Here is an 18,604-nt window from a genome sequence, read left to right on the forward strand (position 1 = left end):
AGCTATATAGGTGGATCCAGGCTTTTGAAAAGAGGAGTGCAGAAGGAGCAACTGATACTACAGAGGTGGCTGCAACCCTACCTCCCAGGCTTTCCCCAGGGGTGGGGCAGACCATGCCACAGGACTTTTTCTTTAAGTTTCCAAATAACATAAGTTTCCCCCTCTCTTCAGTCCTCAACAGCATCTCCTCTCTACTTCTTTTCCCCCTCTAGCCCATTCTCCTAATTTCTGTGCATATAGGAAGGGGAGACGCATACACTGCCACCACTATTCCTACCACTTCTTCATGGCTCCTGTGGGAACTGGCTTTGCAGGAAGCTGGACTTGGCTGGGGACAATGGTAGTAGGGTATGGGTTCCCCCTCCCTGTGCAGCTCCCAGGCTGGTGGAGAACACCCAGGGGGGCTGGACAGGGAGGAAGAACCCAACAGCAGTGCCATTGCTGTTGTTGACCCCAGCTGAACCTGGCTCCCTGAGCAACTGCTCCATGCAGTCCCAGGTGGAACAGGGCAGGAACAGCTCTTAGGCTCCTTCTGCCTCCAGGTCATCCAAGGAAAGCAGCAGCTGTGGGTAGGTCCCTTCTTTCTTCACCCAGAGACATAAGTAGGGAGAAGAGGAGAGGTGACATGCCATTAAGCACAGAGGGGAAGGGAGGAGATGCTAAAAAGGGTGGGATTCTTGCATGCTTCAGGGATTCCCATAGTGTGGTCCAGGCTTCACAGGGTTCCAGAGCTACACTGTGGAAAGGGAGCTGTGACTGCACCACTGCATCCTCTCTGGATCCACCCTTGTGAAGCTACCATGCTTCAGGTGGAAGGGGGTCTCTGCGTGGTAAAAAATATGTTCCAGGCAAACAGAGAAGCAGCTGCCACATGGGAGGAGAATGGAAAAAACGCTGAACACTATGGGGACTTACAGAAGGTTGAGGTTAGGGACTGAGCCCCTTATACAAACCTTAGCTCAATGAACAAACTCATCTTCCTTGACTGTGGTTTGACTTCAGGTCAAAACATAAAACCTTATTGGCTGTACATTGTTTCTGTGCTGTATCTTCTTGTATTCAGCCTAGCAGATTTTTGTCTAGAAAAAAGTAGACCCTCCCAATAATTTTCAGTAATATCTATTTACAGCTCCAGCAAGTAAATACGTTTTAACAACACTTGCATGGAACTTGACTGTAATAGTAACATTTTATTTTTATAAGGAATTATGTGACCATATTCGGAAAAAAAAAGTTGGTGGGGAAAAATGCTTTGTGTCATCTTTTATTCCTATATCTGATGTATATTTTACACTGGACAAATAACATACAGCAAATAATTTATTAAGTTAGTTCCTTTTTCTTTTATTTTTATATTGCCCATGAAAAAAATTGATAACTTTCCCAGCCAAATTGTCTCATAATTGTATTTATCAAATCATTTTATGGTTATTTCTTCATCTGTAGCTTGGGGATGAGGCTTTGATTTCATATATTTGATATTAGAGTTATGTTGGTTTTGAATGGACACATTTTCTCTTCCTGGACAGGTTGAGTAAAACTCCTAGAACTAGATTTCTAGTTCAAACATCATAATTCGTGCAATCAGAATTGCTTCCGTGTTTCCTTTGCTGTTTTACTGGCCATTCCTGCAAGTACATTTGCAGAAAAAAAATACATGAACAGCACTTCAACAGTTTTCGTGCACTTAATGACTTATTGAATTTAACATTGACTAAAAATATTCTTTGTTCATCAGAGAGATGTGTTCAAACAGTAATTTCTAACTTCCCAGCTTCTCCAACTTAATCGTATAATGAAGTTTTCCAAAAGGAGAAATTGTGAACCTAAACATCGCCATAGGCATAGATGTTCATCCTGTAATCTCAGGATTATAAAGTCACAGTGCCAAGTAGATGAAGAAAATTGAGGTGATTTAACTGAACTGTGTCCAGATTTAGTAGCAAATATCTGCATTAATTTTAATAAGAAACGAGCAGAAAATTATAAAGTGATTAGATCTCATTAAGACAAGGTTCTTTGGGTAAATCTGATATTGTTTATTAGACCAACTGAAATAGTTGGAAAAATTCTTCTTTGCAATCTTTTGGGTTTAAATATTCTTGGACAGGCTGAGGAAGCATCTGCCGTTGGTTTGTGCTCTTCCTGGATGGAACGAATAGTAAAGAAGCAAGAGACTGGTAATGCATGCAAGAAAGCCATGGCTATTCATTCCATCCAGGAAGAGCACACACCAACTGCAGATGCTTTCTCATCCTGATGAAAGGTGTTTATACCCAAAAACTTGAAAATAAGAAATTTTCCAACTATTTCAGCTGCTCTAATAAAAGATAGCAGATTTACCCAAAGGCATTGTCTTCCTATGTCCTTAGACCAACATGGCTACAACTTATACCCCTAGATTTGTTAAAGTATTCTAATTGTACCTCAACGTGAAGCTTTTGGAACAAAAAATATTTTGATCATAATTCATTTTGGAAGGTCCCCTACTATTCCTTCAAAGCAACTGCTGACCTGTTCAGTCTCCATTTTTCTCAGTTACTGTTGACCCTCATCAGAACCCTATATGAAGATGATTCTCACTGTAGGAGAAGATGAGATCATCTTCCAGAGCCAGTGTCATTTCCTGACATTGCCTCCATAGTGTTGCTAAGCACCCACTTGATGTCAATAACTGACCATGTTGCCTTCTCAGTGCTTTCACACCGTTAGTCCATGGAGTAGGAGACAGGGACTCAAATCTCCTATGCAATGTTACTATTAAACTGTTGGCTAGCTTGTATCCCTAGCTGTTGTAAGGCAATTCTGGAATATTAAAAAGCATTTTTGCAGCACCAGTCTTTGGTATATTTAGTCAGTCAAACTGTGAAAGCTACATAATATAAAGCTTCATTTGCTTTGAAGTAGAACATATCCCAAATAATTTACTTTAAAATTCTCTTTTCCTTGGAAAATAGACAGGTTTCATTTAAGGACTAAAAAGCTGAGAGGTTGCTGTGTGCAATGTCAGTTCTAGGCCTACATGAACACACAGAGCATAATTTGTCTTGCAGAACCTTCACAGTGATGGATACTGAATTATTGACTCATTGACATATCTTTTGTACTGGAAGACAAAATCTTTCTACCAAACTTTCATTGAGCTGTAGGCACAGTTTATTCAGTAAATACTCCACCCAGAGAAGAGTGCTTTCTCTTTGCCCTAGGGAAAATTAAGAGAATACTTCATTAGTTGATGAGAGAAACAAAATACAGATTTAATCTCTTAGATACATACCTTCCCACCAAATCCCATAGCAGAACTAAGACATATGGGTAAAATTCAAAAGAGTAGACAGAACTATGTCATTTAAGATATACAGGTCCCCTCTGCACATGCAGGTAAAGGTGTGATGGTATCTAATGCATGATCCACACAGGCACACACAGTCTTATGCCACATGTGCATGGCAGGAGGTGTGTGTGTGGGATTATGTGTTACGGCCCATCATGTCTTATTGCTGGTGCAGGCAGAGCTCTATCCTGGGCTTCTCCTGTATTATTTTTTAAGTTTCTCAAGAAGCAGGCTCTTGTAGCTAGAAACACCCTCTGCTGATAGGGCTCCTAGCCATAGGTACCTTGTGTTGCCAGGGCTGAGAGTCCCGCAGCTGACAGGACTCTCAGTCCCAGATGTATCCCAGCAGTCAGGTGCAGGACCCTTGGCCCTGGTTCTGTGTGTGGTGCAGCTGGGACCTAGACTCCGGTCAGGTGTAGGGACTTTTGGTCCCAGCTGCACATGGGGTGTACCTGACCGGACTCTGAGCTCCAGCAACTATCAGGCACTGCTGTAATCTGTGATCTTCATTTTGGAGTTTCACACAGCTTCCTAGACAAGAAACAGAGGTAAGCAAAAATAATTCCTTCCTGTGCATGTCCCAGATAATCCTTGGCGGGGGGTTCCTGAGGAAGCTGGCCAAAATATTACAGGTTAAAAAATTGTTCCTGAATGTTTACTCTCTTCTTTGGGCTGTAGAAGGTTGCATAGAATTCAATGGGAGTTTGATACATAGTCCCTGATCAACTTCTAATTACATTTCCCAATGTTGCTATCAAGCACAATTTTTTTTCTTTTAAAATTAATTCTTTTGAAATTTGAGAATGGCATGAAATATATACCACATCTAACAGGTAGTTCTGTGCATCTCAAGTCAATACTCTTAGAACTGTGCAGTAGTCAGGACAATGCTGGAAGTATTTAGGGGCCATCTATGAGATAATCATGATCTTTGGATTATCTCAGGCTTTGTGGGAGTCCAAGTGCCCAGAGGTCTGGTATGACAGGATCAGCAGGAAGACTGAGTTCTGAAAAAACTGGCAGAACTCTCTGAAAGAGTGAGTTGTAGCCAGGTGAGGAGGTGAGTTGGCACCCTTAACTTGTCTTTTTTATTTTGACTCCAAATTATTGGTTCTTCTATATAATAACTTCTTCTGGGGTTTTTTTGTCTTCCTACTGATTGCCTGTCATAAAACATGATGTCAGGGGGAGTGTAATTCTATGACAGTCTACTTTACAGAAAGAGTGACCTAGAATTCTTTTAAAACCCAAAAGGGGAAAAACCTGGAATTGGCAGAGATTCTCTTGGAGCTATCCCAGGGCGAATCTTGGTCTGTTGCAGTGGGAATAAGCAGTGAGAAAATGGGAAAACCCTTTGGCCTCTGAGAATACCCCAAGGATTGTGTTTGTGACAGCCTCTTATTAGTAGGGATCCTGCATTTTTCTGATTTAAAAATAAACAATTTTCAGTTTAAAAAGGTAGCCCCAAATCCACATTTTCCTGTGATTAAATATTATATATATTAGTGTTGTTTCATTTTAATCATGGAAAAATGTGGATTTGGGGTTACTGTTATATTTTATTTGATTTCTGCTTATTAGTTAAATGCAAAATGGCAAGCATTTTTTAAATACTTTATTTTGGGACAGATTTTTAGAGTTTAACTATTATTTGGCTGAGTGGAGACACATGTTAATCTTAAACTACCTGCCAGTTAGTGGAAATTTGAGTCATAAATTGGGTGGTTCCATGCTGCCTTGACTTCCTACAGAGATCAGGGAAATAGTTAAGTGCCTAACAATTGCATTTTCAGAAGGTAGCCAGCTGAGTGAGAAGCTGCCTTAGCTAGCCAAGCATGACATGTCAATGAGAAAAAAGGGGAAAGTACTCAGTGGCTCATATGGTGTTCCTGACCGACAGGCCAGAGATACTGCCCAGATCAGCCTAACTTACAGGTAGTGAGCCACTTAGCATGCAACTCATCTAAAGCCCTTTCAAAATTTGAGTCACTAGTAGTTGTAGGCCTGGGGTGGGCAATTATTTTGGGCAGAGGCCACTTATTTAATTTTTTCAAGCCATCGAGGGCCACATGACAAGCAACCAGGGGCAGATAAATATTAATTTTCTAAAATTTTTAGGGGTCCTGCGGGCTGGATAGAATGGCCTGGTGGGGCTGCATTTTGCCTGCCCCTGTTGTAAACTATACATTTTGCCTGCCCCTGGGATGCAGTCTTGACAATATAGGCGGGACCTATTGGATAGATTTAAATAGGTATTTGCCAATTTTGGTAGCTAAATCCCTTTAACAGCTTGCTTTCAAGCTCTTTAGAGTATCAGACACTTGAAAAGTTAACTTAGGTAAAAATGATTTTGCTTAAAACTAGCTACTTAGTAAAAGAACACTCTTCATCTGTCACAGCTATGTTATTCACAGTATCTCCAGATCTTGTAACTTAGCTAACAATCTTTCAATGATTCATAAGACCGACATTTCCTGTATTTTAGAACAGTGGAAATCTTTGATTTACAGAAATCATAACTTTTACTGTATGTACTTGAATACAAAACAAGGTTTCTTCCCCCAGTGAGCATTGTGGGGAGTCCCACATCTTATATTCACATACAACGAAACATTATTAAATACACTGTCTATCATTAAACTGCTGCTAAAAGCATCATACACCCATCAACGGAAGCTAACTATGAAGATGATTAAATGTAGCCCACACTGAGCACGGCTATAAAACAAAGCCCAGGCTGGCTACACAGCTGAATAAAACATATGGCACTATTCATTGCACTCAGTCCCCCTCAGTGCCAACTCTTTTTCAAGTCATGGTGGGTCACTACACTGAGTACATTTGATTTCTTCTTCATACCTAGGCACAGCAGAGCTGTGCTTTTCTTTCCCCATTTCCAATTATTCCTGTTTCTTTATCAGCCTTAAATTTCTGGCAAACATCCACAAACAGTTCACCGAGAATACTTCTGTTATCTGCTCTCTTATCCTGTTGCATATGATTAGTGTGGCCACACCCTCCATGGGGTGCAACCAGACCAGGTTGCCCTGCACCACATCTGCATAAAAAAATTTTGAGCATCTCAGGACTTATGAAAACACAACCAGATCCAGTCAGGAGTGTGGGAGAGGGAGGGTTAATTAGCACATGGGTTCTTTGTTGGGGGTATCTAGAGTACACATATATACTGAGCAATGCTAAGCACGAGGTCATCATGGTTTTAAATGCTGTTGATGCTACTGGGACTCAGCCCAATGAACTATATGGTAAATCATGAGCCTTTTGGCTTCAGACTAATATCATGCATAGTCTGTACTATATATACATAGGTACAAAAGTGCTGCTTCAAAGTTTGCTTATGGATTACTTGTGCTAAAATTTGCAGCAGTTTCAAAGAAGGTGAACTGTTTAAGTTCTTTGTGAAGTAAAGACATGGGTACTTGTAGTAATTTACCAATATACAAAATACTATAGATAGTTTATTTCAGAGTCAGCATTTTCAAATTTTCTCATCACTTCCATGAACTCAGGGAAAGTAAGGTCTGATAGTAAGAAGCGGGAGAGAGGGCTGTAGGGGGAACACATTGTGGTGGCAAAGGTAAGGGGATACCTGAAACTCCCAGATTTATTTCCCCTGTTGCAGGAGTGGGAGGGGGACAAATTCAAGGCAAACCTCCCATAATTAGATTCTACAACTAGAAAATTATAGCAAATTTATAAATTTTCCATATATAGAATCTAATTATTGTGGAGTCATCTTAAATTCAGGTCACCTTGTATTCAATTAAATATAGTACTTTTTTTTTTGCCTTCATATTTATCTGCAAAAGGTCATTCATCCCCATGTTTCATTCTAAGAGTTATTTCATTATAACTTCAATGATACTCTGTTTTAATTTGAAACCATGAAATGAAATATTTCAGCTACTGTCCAATAAAAACTTAAACTAGTTCATGGGCTCAGGCTATTGCCACAGGGGGACAAGCAGCAATTTGGGGAAGGAGTGAGGGAGAGAAGCTGTTCCTGGTGCCCCATTTACCTCCCCTTGGCACCAATCTGTGCCTCCCATGTAAAAGCCTCTCAGGGAGGCATCATTCTATCCCCCTTCCCACTAGGAATGAACTTCACCTGCCTGGCTCTTCTATGGCTGGGCCACACAAGGATGTACCTGCCAAGGAAATGTCTCTTGAGGGAGGGGTCCATACTTGTGCCTCCTCTGAGTTGACACCCAAAGCTCATGCCCCCACTCCTACTTAGCTCATGCTGCACATGTCCCACTCCACAATTCTAGTTAAGCTACTATTCCAGTTCTAATACTACCAGTTTGTCAGGTGGCTATTTGTACCAAAGCAGACATTATAAGCAACTGCTAAAGTCACATTTTTGGCTTAGCATTAAACAGATTGCCTAATACAACAACAACTGTTGTTCTCTCCCTATGGTAAAGCTATTTGGCAGGTGCATTAAATGCTACTCCAGCTCCTTATTTTGTTTTCACCCTTTGTTTTCTCCCTAATCATAAACTTCTCTTGGCTTTTATAAAATGTCATATTGCCTTTTCAGCCAGAGCAATAGGTCACATCATGCAGAGCCAAACCTGCCGCAGGAACATTTCCACGTATGATGGAATTATAGGAAATGCCAAATGAAAAGAAAAAGTTGCTGCTTGTGCTGCTTCATCTTTTCACAAATGCTTTTTTTAAAAACTTTCAATTATACAAACACAAGGCAAAGATTTTAGTTAATCGGACAAACTGTTAAAACCCTTAACAATATCCAAGTAATTGCTTGGTAATAATTTACATTTCAGCAAATATGAAGACTCAAGCAGACTCAGGCCCCAATTCAGTTGCACTTCTACAAGATAGACTCATGACAGGTACAATTCCTATCCTGATAGTCTTACAATTTAAAGAGACCAAAACAAAGGAAACAGGTACACTGAAAATTAAAATAACTAACTATAAATGGGTACTTTATCCTGCTACCTTTTGCAAGCCAGTTAGCTCTCTTATTAGTTCTTGAGACATCTCAGTTTCCATCAAACAAATTTCAACAAGCCAAACAAGATGCACCAAAATTCTCGTTTGTTTTTTTCGATCTAGACATGGGAGAAGAACCACATTTTGCTCTGGCCTTTCCCCAACACAGTAGCCTGGCTTCTCCTTGCAAGCCCTTCTCTTACAGCTTGCCCTTTCCTGATCTCGCCTTTGGGTTTTAAAGTTCCCAGTGGTCTAGGTATGGACATTTTCCCTATTGGATGTTAATTGCCAAGAAAATGCTCTAAAGCTGTAGCTGAACAGACGTTCATGGCTCTTAGCGCACATTAAAAATGGCAGGTCACACTCAAAGTTAACCTTTGATGAATGAAACATTAGTCTAAAGTAGAAAATACTTTGATTTCTAGCTTTACTGAGTATCTGAATATAAAGGAAGAAGAATATCCACTCTTCTAACTGCTGCAACTGGATTTAAGATTTGAAATTCCTGTCTGGAGAACATAAGGTTTCCTGTCATAATATGGGGAAATGGGGGTTCACTGTGGCAACAAGTTATGTAGGATCTGTCACTGTCGATTGAGTGTGCTGGTTCAGGGTATGGTTATGATGTGTTCTATAACATGACAGTTTCTTTGAAGACTTCTCTTGAGTGGGTGCCATACTTTAAGTAACTATAGGTGTAGAAAGTCTTGACTTAGAGTCAGTGTTCAATAAAAGGCTTTTTTGGCCTTTTATACAGCAGAAAATCCAACGACAGCATTTTGTCAATTGTCAAAAATGGCTCAGTTACACTGATAGTGATAGAACATGCTCATCTGTGTATGTAGAACTCAAGTAAGTCTGAGCAAGTTGTCATAACAGAGGGGAAATGCTAGAGTTCAGTATGTACAAGCAGTTAAGCATCAGTGGGTGCATCTACACAAGATACGGACTTCACAGTAGCCAAATAATACTGAATAGTAGTTGTTCACACCATTAACAGCATTCATTAGGCTACTGCACAGTAGCATCACTTAAAAGATGTTTGCTGATGCTATGACAAAGTAACTCTGGTGACTATGCATTTGTTTAGTAAAAGTGTCACCCCATAGGTAACTCATTGCTCCATGTGGCAACAGTGTGTTTCAAGTAGAGGTGTCATACCCTTGCCAATCTGGAAAGGTGATGGAGGGTATCCAGACAGTTCATGCTGTGGGAAAGAGTGCACGTTGAACCTTCTACCTGCTGCACAGTAAAAATGCTGTGAGTAGCCTTAAGTGGATCTTTCTGCATCACTTTCATTTTTCTGTGCTGCCCTACAGTTGATTTTACATCTTTGAAGGTTTTCAACTTTGATATCGGTATGTTTTCATAGAAGCACTCAAGAGCATTTGCAGTAAGACTTTTCTGAATAATAGTGTTCAGGATTTCTCCATTGGCATGTGCATTCAGAATGTCTAAATCTGAAGTTGCTGCTTCATTTGCTTCAATGTGGTTAGAAGATGTTCTCCACCTTCATCTTCTATTAAATCACAATATCTTTCAGGTAAATTTTTCAAACTACACATTTTTCCATGCAAAACTGGCATCTAGTTCATCAATCACTTGATGCTATGCTTCAAGAGAGAGAAGAATATTTTCCTGAGCAATCTTCACATGTGAATGGGAATAAGAGACTTCTTGTTTCTGTTGTTTGCATTCAGGATGAAAACATGCCTCAGTAGCTATTAGAACTTCAACACCAATGTGACAATGCAACACTTCATTCTTCTCTGCCAGCTTGTGTATAGGATTGGCTGATTCAGATGACAACACTTGATTCAGTCTTTTCTTATGAGACTGTTTCTGGCAGAATATGTATGCTGGAGTAGATCATCTGCTTGATGTTCTAATGTGTTCTTCACTTGATGTTGTTGGTAAGGTTTCCCTTTCATCTTCTACCTTTTATGACTTTCTTCACAGTCCCTCAAGGTGTCCTTTGTGTGTAAAAGAACTGGAGCAAGAGCAGTGCCAATTGAGGCTTTTGAAATATGGCAGCACACGCTCAACACAATGTGACAGTCTATCAAGAATATTGCTGTAATGAGTGTCAAATTCACTAACTGTCTTACGTTGAACAAGAGCAATTTCAGCAGGTGTACTTTGCCTAATCATTGACTGTGAACCTACTTCAAGATACGTGCAACTTGTAGATTCTGAGTCATACATCCCTTACTTTGGTCAGTGATGCTATTAGCTCCATTGCTTAAGAGTGATAAGGGTGAGTCTATTGTTGACATACCTTAATTGGATGTTTGCGTGTCAAGGTAATCTGAAACAGAACAGAGTTCATGTAGCAATTTTCCAAACTTTTGGGTATCTAATAATGAAAAAAACTGTAAGTTCACAGCAATCATCTTGGAATCCAGTATGGCTATCATGACAGAAATGTTACAATTGATCTCTTCGGCTCATACTGTGTTGGTTTCATTATTGGAATTAATTTTGTAACCCTAGTGGGGCCTGAAAGATTGACCAAAATATGAATTCATAGCAGCCAAATTTGATTCCAATATAGTGGCTTCCTGCACTACTTTCCAGATTGGCAACATGACTTCTCTGACACGGGTAGGTGATCTCTACCTGAAATACATTTTTGCCACTTGTGGCAAAAAGTTGCCTACAACAACCAAATCTAGAGACCTTACTGGTCAATGTATACCCTACTAATATAAAAGTATGTTTTTTGGCATAAAAACTGAATGGAAAACAGGTTTCTATTTTCCTGTGTCCTGTCCCTTAATATTTTGAAGCAGTACAGAGAAGGCTATATCTGATATGCCAGGATATGGTCACAAAAGAGGTTGCTACCCTGAAAGATGCTCCTGAAGTGGGGCACATACAACATGTGTGTCTATGAGATTGAGGAAAAAAGTTTTAACCAAAATCTACAATTTAAACAACTTCCTGATTTGGAACTACAAAAGAATCATACTAGTCATAATAAGAGGTATTATGTGAGGTAGGGTGCTCTCAGGTCCTTTGTTGGCTTCTGTAGTTGGTTGGTCTATAAAGGTTAAGGGAAAAATCCCAACAATGCATGCCTCCCACATAAAATGACTAAAAGCATAGGCTTTCTGCACAGGGATGTATTCCATTCAGATTCTGTACTCATAATTCTTTTTTTGGCACGTAGCAATTTAACATTTATCTTTTCTTGAAAAGAAGTGTAGGATTCTTCTCTCTTGTAGATTACAGGTTTTCTCTCCCTCAGATTTCTTGTATTGCTGTTCTCTTGCTTCTTTTTTTTTTGTTCCCAAAGAGTGCCCATTTAAAATGGCAGTAAGCTTACCGCATCTATGGATTGAACCAAGTTACTTTTCCAGCAGTGTAACATCTTCATATTTTTCTTTTTAACCTTTTAGTGGTTTTCTGTTCCCAGTTACTCTCCCAAGGTATTACATACCCACCAAGCTAAGAAGGGTAATCAAATCTCATGCTTCAGAGCATAAAATGATTGCAGTTGGTTTAAGAAAAAAATCTCTCACCTCCATGTACAGCACTGCAACCGTCAGATAAGTGCAAAGGACCTCTTCTGCCTTGCTCTGTCCCTCTTTTGAAATATCAGCTACAGGCCCAAGCAAAGGCAAAATGTGTCAATAGTTTAATTCAGTGTGGCAAACATTGCATATCTATTCTATCAGAAATGCATTACATGACTTTCAAGTTTAATGTAGATTTTTGGGAAGGGTTTTTTTGTTTGTTTGCTTGCTTTTTCAAATTTTGCTTTTTAATTGGAAAAAGCAGAAACTACCCCAATGGACTTGACAATAACCTACAGGGAGAGCACTCTTTGCAATCATTATTGGCTCTCTGGTGCAACTTAATACTGATTTCATATAGATGATAGCAGTCAGCAAAATGTGACCCACAGAGCTCTGATCATTTTTCATATGAACAACTTTTCCTTTGCCCTCTGTCAAACAGGGCAGAGTGGTAAGTGCATAATACTTCCCCAGCAGACAGATGTCTTGGCTAAGACAGGCCAGGATGGCAGGTACAGTTAGAAGAGTTAAGTATTAAAATGCTGTCAAAAGTGATCTGGCTGCAGCCAGAGGACTGTAAGGTTTATAAACAAGAACAGAGGGATAGGAAGGAATCATTTGTTTGCTTGCAAGGGCTCCAAACAAAGTTGGGGGTGGGGGAGGAAGAATATTACAGTAAAAGAACCCATCTGAAGCTAATTATGTACATAGATTCACAGACATTTAGAATATTTAAACAAAAAGACATTAAAGTGATCTGCTCAGTTTTCATACTACTCGTCCCAACTTTGTGTCACCAGGGAATCAGATATGTCTATTTACAACAGAATTTGTTACTAAATCTATAGCTGGAAAAACGTCTTATTCCCTGGCACCCTTGGTCTGTATCAGGGCATCTTTAATAGAAGAGTTATATTTCCACTATCCACTTTCAAAGACAAAAGCTGCCCTAGATGGAGTAGACATTTCCAAAATCTCATTGTGTATGTATCAGGGGTGTTAGTTGCAGCCGTGTTGGTCTAAGGACATAGGAAGACAAGGTTCTTTGGGTAAATGTGTTATCTTTTGTTAAACCAACTAAATAGTCTGAAAAATTGTTCTTTGCAAGCTTTCAGACACAACCACCCTTTTTCAGGCATAGGGAGAGTCTGCTGGTTTGGGGGCGGGGGGGGCGGGGGTTGTGTTCTCCTGGATGGAATGGAAGCCAATATGCAAAATGTAGGTCTGTGAAAATCCAAATGCATGGCAGTAAATACCAGAGGCTATGGAAGACAATATGTATGAGACAGGTAGCTGGTAGGATCGGGGTGGGGAGAGAATGTAAAATACCTGGTTGTAGAATGTAACTGGTTAAACGTAGAGAGGTTACCTGGGGTTATCAGATGGCAGGCAGGTTGTAATGGGCCATTGTGGCAGGACAACCCCTAGGGGTGCCGTGACCTCCCCTAGTGTCCCTGTCTACCGCGCCCAGTCTGGGTCTTTCACATCCTCCGTCTCGCTCGCCACATCTTTGATCTTGTTTGTTCAGTGAAGGAGGCTGCCTTCCTACCCTTCTTGGCACAGGGCCGGTCTTACTGTGCTGGGGTTTCCTCCGAGTCCCGGTGCTGGTGTTATTCCGGGGCCAACCCAATACACGCGGCTCTCTGACTGTGCCCCTCCTCACCCAGCACGGACTTCCCCAACCAGCTTACTCCCCTCTCGGGGCTTCGTATCTCACAGGCAGCGTCCCGCTCAGGCCTGCCTCCCTTATACTCCGTGGCCGCTCGCATGCCGGCCTGCGTTCTGCACTCCCCGCGGCCTCTCTGCCCGCATTCGGGCCTGGGGTTGCACCTCCCGAGCTCGCTGCCCACCCTGGGGCCCTTGCTCACGCTCCTTATGTTCGTCACCCGCACTTCGGACCTTCTATGCCCCCACTGGGGCCCTCGCTCACGCCTCTTGCGCTCGCTGCCTGCACTCGGGCCTGTCTACGCCCAACTTGGGCCTGTGCTATGCCCAACTTGGGCCCTTCCCAATTGGGGCCTGTCCCGGTACTGCCCACGCTGGGGCTGGGGTCAGGACCCCCCCACTCGCAACACCCTCCTTGGCGCCAGGAGCTCTCCCACCGTACTGGGGAGCTCCTGCTGAGGCCTCCTCCACCCCTACAGCCTTGCCCAGTCCTCCAGTGTAATAATCACAACTCCACAACTATGCTGGCTCACTCACATACCTCTCTCAGGGGTTCTCTCCCTCCCCTCGCATCACTGCAGCGGTCAAACTGCCAGCGCAAACTCTGCTGCTCAGCTCTCTGCTGCAGAGCTCCTGCTGCTGCGGCTGCCAGAGGGGAACTGTTTCTTGCCTCTGCCTTCCCTTCTTTATGAAGGCCAAGCCTCGCCCCCTGGCAGTCAGCTGATCTAATCAGCTTCCAACAGCTAACACCTGCTGCCTTACTAACTGGCAGCTAAGCCATTCCCTATCTCCAGTAGCAGGCACCCTAGTGCCCTGCTACACACCTCCCCCTCTTCAGCTCACAACTCACTGAGCCGTTCTCCGTTCATGCCTACGCGTCCAATCTTCTGCGGCTCGGGTCTTTCTTCCTCGGTCGTCTGCAACCTACATTGGTGGAGGTTTTAAGGCGCCTCCTGCTCACCTTTTACCCAGGGCGCCCTCTGTGGGATTTCCCCCACCACAGGCAGTCCCCCCACATTAGCGGACCCTGGTACAACACCTGCCTTGACCATCGCAGACCCGGCCTTCCCCTGGGGGTTCCTTCCCCTTCTTCTTTGGGCTGTCCCCACCTCTCCTGGCCTTCTTCTCCGAAGCCATCGTGGGGGCCGTCGCCCCTCCATAGACCCTTGGAGGTCTTGGATTCTTCCCCAGATCTCCCACTGCCGATCTAAGGCTCTCTGGGTATCCTCCTTCCTCCAAAACTCTATTTTTCCTCACCTCGTAGATTCTTCCCGGGGCCCCTTATAGATCTTAACGTAGGCTACCCTTCCTACCTTCTCCTCAAGGATAGCCCTCAACAAGCACCACCCGACGAGCCTGGGGATGCTGTTAACATAAATCTCAGGCCTTCTCACTTGCTTTGCCTCCCCTCTTAGTAATGGCTTTTTACTCGTTGTCCCCAGCCCCTTGGTACCTTCCTTTTTGCTGGGCTCCGCTTGCCGCCTTCTCATCCAGCATTCCTTGGGCCTAGGCTGTGTTAGGCCCCTGGCCGATGGTGTTGCATCTCCGCCAGGTGTGAGAGACACTTCACCCCCTGTGGGAACTTGGACGTTCTCCCCCTCCTCTCGAGGTTGGAGTAACTCCTTCAGCTGGCATCTCAGCTGTTCCCTTTCCATCACGCCCTGCCTATGCCACCGTTCCCATCTCAGGCCCCATTCCTTCAGGAACATTAGCAGAGCCTCCTTGTGTGGGGTCCGTCGTTCTTTCTCTGCTCTGGATTCTTCCGGCTCTTTCTCTCCTTTCGGTTCCACTTCGACTGCTAAGCTAGAGTTTTCCATACTCCTGTTCTGCTCTGTCCGAAGTCCCTCAAGTTCCCTTTTTAGTTTCTGCACTTCTGGAGTCATCCTTTGCACTTCCAGTTGCAGTTGTTCTTTCTCCCTGTTCAGGTCTGCCCCCTTGGCTTGGGTATCCGCTAGGCAAATTTCAAGAGACCGTACTTGCTTTTCCAATTTATCTCAATCAGCCTCGATGCCCTGCAATTGGGTCCCAATATCTCGTACCTGCTGTACAAGCTTTTCTTTTTCTGCTTCCACCCCCTGTAACTGGGTGGACATCTCCTTTTCCTTCCTCGAGATCTTCAGATCTCCTTCCAGGGCCTGTTTCTCCCTTTCTGAGTTATCCATGAAAGTCTGTATCTTTTCCATCTCTCTCTTTATAATCTCACTATTCTGTTGCGTTTGAATACGACTTTCACTCAATTCTTTTTGAAGCTGATCCACTATGTGCTCGGCCCCCAAGCACCTCGTCCGCCATCTCTCCAGGTCCTCCTGGAGGCTCTCTATCTGTGCTGCTCATTCCTCACTTGCCTGCAGCTTGTCCCGCAATTCCTGCACCAATTTCTTCACGCTAATTCTCCCCGGTTTCTCCATCTCCTCCAATACCCATTCTAACCGGGTTACTTCTGCCTCCAATTCTTCGATCCTCCTTCCTTGGACCGAACGGTTGAACCTCCGACCTTTCTTGTTCCAGGCCTGCATCCTTTCACTTGCAGCCCTACCCTCACTGGGTCGGCTTCAGTTTTCCCAAACTGGGCAATGGGTCTAGACCTTCTGGCACCAGACCTATTGGGCCAGTCTCACTCCCCGTCTACCCCAAGTGTCTGTACACAATTGTGATCACCACCCTCGGGTTCGTTCTGCTCCTGCTCAACGCACGGCTGAGCCGTTCCCGGCCAATGCACCACTGTGGCAGGACAACCCCTACGGGTGCCGTGACCTCCCCTAGTGTCCCTGTCTACCACACCAAGTCTTTCACATCCTTTGTCTCGCCCGCCACATCTTTGATCTTGTTTGTTCAGTGAAGGAGGCTGTCTTCCTACCCTTCTTGGCACAGGGCCAGTCTCACTGTGCTGGGGTTTCCTCTGAGTCCCAGTGCTGGTGTTATCCCGGGGCCAACCCAATACACGCGCCCCCTCCTGGGGCGGCTCTCTCTGACTGTGCCCCTCCTCGCCCAGCACGGACTTCCCCAACCAGCTTACTCCCCTCTCGGGGCTTCGTATCTCACAGGCAGCGTCCCGCTCGGGCCTGCCTCCTTTATACTCCGTGGCCGCTCGCATGCCATCCTGCGTCCTGCACTCCCTGCGGCCTCTCTGCCCGCATTCATGCCTGGGGTTGCACCTCCTGAGCTGGCTGCCCACCCTGGGGCCCTTGCTCATGCTCCTTATGTTCATCGCCCGCACTTCGGGCCTTCTATGCCCCCACTGGGGCCCTCGCTCGCGCCTCTTGCTCTCGCCTCCCACACTTGGGCCTTCCTATGCCCCACCTGGGGCCCTCGCTTGCACCTCTTGTGCTTGCTGCCCACACTTGGGCCTGTCTATGCCCAACTTGGGCCTTTGCTCACGCCTCTTGCGCTCGCTGCCCGCACTCGGGCCTTCTGTGCCCCCACTGGGGCCCTCGCTCATGCCTCTTGCGCTCACTGCCCACACTCGGGCCCGTCTACGCACAACTTGGGCCCTTCCCAATTGGGGCCTGTCCCGGTACTGCCCACGCTGGGGCTGGGACCCCCCACTCACGGCACCCTCCTTGGTGCCAGGAGCTCTCCCACTGTACTGGGGAGCTCCTGCTGAGGCCTCCTCCACCCCTACAGCCTCGCCCAGTCCTCCAGTGTAATAATCACAACTCTACAACTATGCTGGCTCACTCGCATACCTCTCTCAGGGGTTCTCTACCTCCCGTTGCATCATTGCAGTGGTCAAACTGACAGCATAAACTCTGCTGCTCCTGTGGCTGCCAGAGGGTAACTGTTTCTGGCCTCTGCCTTCCCTTCTTTATGAAGGCCAAGCCTCGCCTCCTGGCAGTCAGCTGATCTAATCAGCTTCCAACAGCTAACACCTGCTGCCTTACTAACTGGCAGCTAAGCCTTTCCCTATCTCCAGTAGTAGGCACCCTAGTGCCCTGCTACAGCCATCCATCAAATGTCTGTATTTAGTCCATGATTTTTTGTATCCAGTAGATTGATGAAGTGAAGTTTGTAGGCTTATTTATGAAAGATGTTCTGTAAATTCCCTTGGAGGGTTGGAACTGAGAGATTGGAGAGAGAGTGGCTATCTTGTGAAAAGTATGCATCCACAAGTAATTGGTTATTTTTGTCTTTGATAGATTTTCGGTGTGCATTCATTCTGGTACGCAGTTGTTGCTTGTTTTCTCCTACATGTTTTCCACTAGGACATTTGGTGCATTGGATGAGATATATAACATTTATGGAGGTGTAGGTTTAAGGTCCAGGAATGGTGATGATTCTGTTGTGTCGTAGTTATTCTGAGAGTGGCAGAGATGTGTTAGCAGGTTTTATATTTCTTATCCAGGCATGATCTGGATCCATTTGGTGTGTTTTGCTTCTGGTGATGAGATTGGGGAGGTTCAGTGCTTGTTTAAAGGCCAGAATGGGTGGTTCTGGGAAGATCTCTTTAAGAACTGGGTCTTCTTTTAGTATGGGCTGCAATTGTTTGAGGATGTTCTGTATAGGTTCCAGGGAGGGATGGCATGTCATAACTAATGGTGTTCAATTAGTGGGTATTTGCTTCTTATACTCCAGCAGTTCTTTATGTGGTATCCAAGTGGCTCTTTCAAAAGTGTGATCTATCTCTCTGGAGGAGTGTCCTCATTGGGTGAAAGCCCTTTTGAGATTTGTGAGGTGATGATCACAAGTGTTCTTTTCAGTGCAAATTCATTGATATGAGAGGGCTAGGGTGTGTATCATATATTATAGCTGTATATTATAGCTTTCTTAGTATGCTTAGAGTGATTGCTGGTTATGTGCAGATATATATGTTGGTCCATGGGTTTCTTGTATTGATCATAGTGTCTAAAAAGGAAATGTTGGTGCTGGACATCTGGTAACCCCAGGTAACCTCACTACATTTTACCAGCTACACTCTATCACCAGGTCTACATTCCCCCACTCCCCCCATCCCAACTACATGTCTCACACATGTTGTCTCCCTTAGCCTCTGATCCTCACTGCCATGCATTTGCATTTTCACAGACATGGATTTTGCATATTTGCTTCCATTCCATTTAGAATAACACAAAACAATACCAGAATCTCCCTATGTCTGAAGAAG

The 18,604-nt window shown here is 44.0% G+C and overlaps 1 pseudogene; it reads left to right on the forward strand.

Annotated features, from left to right (window-relative positions):
- LOC149864147 (uncharacterized) overlaps window positions 1–10,372 on the forward strand; it is a 39,780-nt pseudogene extending 29,408 nt beyond the window's left edge.
- Window positions 10,373–18,604: the final 8,232 nt, after the last annotated feature.

The sequence above is a fragment of the Crocodylus siamensis genome, chromosome 5, assembly GCF_052110815.1.
Source record: "Crocodylus siamensis isolate JL-2025a chromosome 5, ASM5211081v1, whole genome shotgun sequence".
In the NCBI taxonomy this organism is placed as follows: Eukaryota; Metazoa; Chordata; order Crocodylia; family Crocodylidae; genus Crocodylus; species Crocodylus siamensis.